Source organism: Gossypium raimondii, chromosome 9 (assembly GCF_025698545.1).
Source record: "Gossypium raimondii isolate GPD5lz chromosome 9, ASM2569854v1, whole genome shotgun sequence".
In the NCBI taxonomy this organism is placed as follows: domain Eukaryota; kingdom Viridiplantae; phylum Streptophyta; class Magnoliopsida; order Malvales; family Malvaceae; genus Gossypium; species Gossypium raimondii.
In genome coordinates this window covers 2,765,613-2,769,148 of record NC_068573.1, presented here as the reverse complement: position 1 = coordinate 2,769,148, position 3,536 = coordinate 2,765,613, and the positions used below count along the sequence as shown (strand labels likewise).

Genomic DNA, 3,536 nt, shown 5'->3' with positions numbered 1-3,536 from the left:
CCTTGAATTCAAACAATAAAATGCAACCAAATGCCCACTAAATAAATAAAACAAACTTGCTTTATGAAACTTTTATACTACAATAATAATATAATTCTATTACATTACCATGACTTGTCTAAATTAGAAGCAAAAGTACTAAGTAAATACCCATAACTGGTAAAAACCAATCATATGTAACAAAAGCCATGACCATGCAAAATGGAAGTAAATTACATTGCTAGTTCCAAATGCATATGAACTTTCAAGTCACCAATGGATCTTCTAATTCGCCTCTTTTTAGGCTTCTCATTAACCATGATGAATCATAATCAGATAATACTAAATTGTTGTGGAAACTAAAACCCAACTATTCTACTATTAATGAGGTAATGGTCGGAACATAAAGTCATCCAATATTTTGTTTGTTTGACAATCAATACTTGGAAAAACAAAGTATACGACAAATTGATACTGTGTAGTACTGTCTTAAACCATCAATATCAACAAGCATAGTCAACAAAATTTTAATGCATAAGTAACTACTTAATTCATTCTAACCCAAGATGACATGTTCTCTTCTAGATAACCAAGATCTTGAAAACTGTCATATTTGAAGGCAGCAAGATTATAGATGTTTCACTAGCATCAGCCCTAGTGTAACGCCCTAAAATTTCAATCTTGGGTATTGTGAATGTGTAACAAAAAATATATGTTTGCTTTAGTGATTATGTGTTCTGGGTGTGTTTGGGAGATCCCAAGTTCAATCCAAGACTTTGGCAAATTTTGGTATTTTTATGAATAGCTCTATCTTTGGTCAGTAAGCTTTTAAGCAAAAGTTGACAAATAATTAACAGAATGGACCTGTTGGTCTGGTGGATAAGTGGAGTGTTGGTGTAAAGGAGGTCTTGTGTTTGAATGTTGGCGTGGGCATTATTTTTGCTCGTACGTCTAGGAGAGTTTGAGATTGTAATGGCCCAAATTTGAGGTTATCGGAACAGTGGTTTCGGGACCACAAATCCGATGAGAAAAATTTTATTTTTCTTATATTTTTATGGTCTACAATTTCACAAAATGATTCGTGAAAATTTCGTTCGAAAATTTCGACGTTTGGGCACTCAATTTAGTCAAAAGGACTAAATTGTAAAAAGTGCAAAAGTTGAGTTCTACATGTTAGAGGTATCCAATTGTTATGAAACTTTAAATTGGAGGTCCTTATATGGTAATTATACCATTGGTAACTTGGTAGACAAAAATGGACATGAGATAAGTGAAATAGAAAATTTTTAAGTTAGGGGCAATTTGGTAATCTAGTAATTAAAATGAATTAAAAGGGAAAAAGATGGCAAAAAAATCATCATCTTCTTCATTAGGACGAAATCAGCAAGGGGGGAAGCCATAGTTAGGGTTTTCAAGCTTCCAAGCTCCATAGTAAGTGAACCCAAGTCCCGTTTTTAATGTTTTTACGTTTTTGGAGTCCCGGTAGCTTAATTTAGCTTATTCTAGCAATAATTTAACCTAGGGTTTATATTTGGAAAAATACCCATAGGTGAAAAGTGTTTATTTTGATGTTTTATGATAGAATATGAAGCTAGAAATTATGTTAAACAACTTTTGCTAAGCGATTTTAAGTGAAAACGAGTAAAATGACATAATCGGTAAAAATACCTAATGTTCATAAGTACATGTTAGAGTGGGAATTTGATGTTGCCATAGAAGGGAAAAATGTTCAGAATGTTATAAAACATAAGAATAAGAGATGAAGTTTAATTTCCGAGCCTTGGGTCAAAAATGTAATTATGTAAAAGTTTAGGGGCAAAATTGTAATTTTGAAAAAGTTAGAGTCAAGGGCTGTTTTGTTGAATGTGAGTATTAAATAAGTTAAATTTGCTATTTTAGATCAAGAAGAACGAAACTCGAGGTTAGACAAAGGGAAGAATAAAGTTGAAGACTAAGTTGTTGAATTGGACTATATTTGATACCGAGGTAAGTTTACGGTAAATAAATGCAATATTTCCATATTTATTATCAATGCTGTTATTTTCCAGCAACTATGAATTTATTTTATGAATTTATTTGATGATGATCTAAGCATGAAATGATAGAGAATTAAAATTAAAAAGTCCCGTTGATACATAAGGATGGTACTGGATACGAATGTCATGACATTTGGGTAAAGAGGTCCCATGTAAGACCATGTCTGGGACATGGCATTGGCACCGAGATGAGAGGTCCCATGTAAGACCATGTCTGGGACATGGCATTGGCACCGAGATGAGAGGTCCCATGTAAGACCATGTCAGGACATGGCGTTATACTGAGATGAGAGGTCCCCCGTAAGACCATGTCTGGGACATGGCATGGGCACCGACATGAGAACATCCCATGTAAGACCATGTCTGGGACATGGCTTTGGCATGTTATTATCAGAAGAGACCCGAGTATCCTTATTATTCCAATGTAGCTCAACGGGCTTGTAAACGAATCATGTTCATGAAAGTTCAGTTTAAAGCATAAATGGCAAGCTCAGGTAAGTTGTAAGACTTACGAACTTATTATACTATCAATTGATGTTCAACGATGCAGCAAGAGTTGAGTAAGTTATGTACACAAGTATTCTAAGTAAACAAGCAAGAGAACTAGTATGAGATTAACTAAAGAGTAAACTAGAGATATAGACATTTGAGTTTAATTATTTAAGTTAAATATTGTTATTTATTTGCTAGTAAACTTACTAAGCTTTATGCTTACTTCTTTTATTTCTCTTTCTCTTATAGTATTGCAAAGCTACTTCAAGGATCCTAAAGAAGTCGGAGATCGTCCACACTATCAACCACAACTGCTCGGTATTTTATATCGAAACACGTTTGAGTTATGGCATGTATAGGGATTTAGTTATTTTGTATGTTTGTGATTATGATTTTGCTAAAGAATGGTGTGTAAGTATTTGATGATGTATGGTTATTAAAATGGTTAAGTATGAAGGTATTTGTTGTTATAAGAGTCTAGGTGATAAATTATGTATGGAAATCATGAAAGGATGAAATTTTGCAAAGAAACAAAATTCAGGCAGCAACAGTGACGTGACTTTGAAAAATCACCCAAGATAGTATAAAATTAATTAGAGGGTAAATGATATATGGAATTAAAGCTTGTTGAGTCTATTTTCATGGAAAAATAACGGTGTAGCGAAAGGAATTTTATATTTTAAGATATGTGAATTTTCGTGAGACAGGGTCAGAACAGTTTTTGGCGTCCCCTGTTTTGAGTTTAGAAAATAATTAAAAATTGTACAAAAATGGTTATGAGTTATAGTTTATATGTATAGATTTCTCATTGAGTCTATTTTCTGTAGAAATAAGTAAGAACTTCATATGAAAATCCTACAGTGAGAAAACTTATTTTTAGTGACTAGAGGTCAGGGCAGTCAGGTGGTGAAACAGGGGAGACTTTAACTAATAAACTGTACTAATTGGCTGAACCAAAAATTCTAAAAATTTTATGGTGAGTAGATATATGAGTCTAGTTTCAGGGAAAATTTACAGAATTAAATTTCG

At 33.0% G+C, this 3,536-nt stretch overlaps 1 long non-coding RNA gene across 1 annotated transcript; it reads left to right on the top strand.

The window, feature by feature from the left end:
- Nucleotides 1–1,344: 1,344 nt before the first annotated feature.
- Nucleotides 1,345–2,980, top strand: LOC128032408 (uncharacterized). Its single transcript, XR_008188505.1, has 3 exons — nucleotides 1,345–1,410; nucleotides 1,879–1,965; nucleotides 2,757–2,980. It is a non-coding gene; the product is annotated as an uncharacterized LOC128032408 (long non-coding RNA).
- Nucleotides 2,981–3,536: the final 556 nt, after the last annotated feature.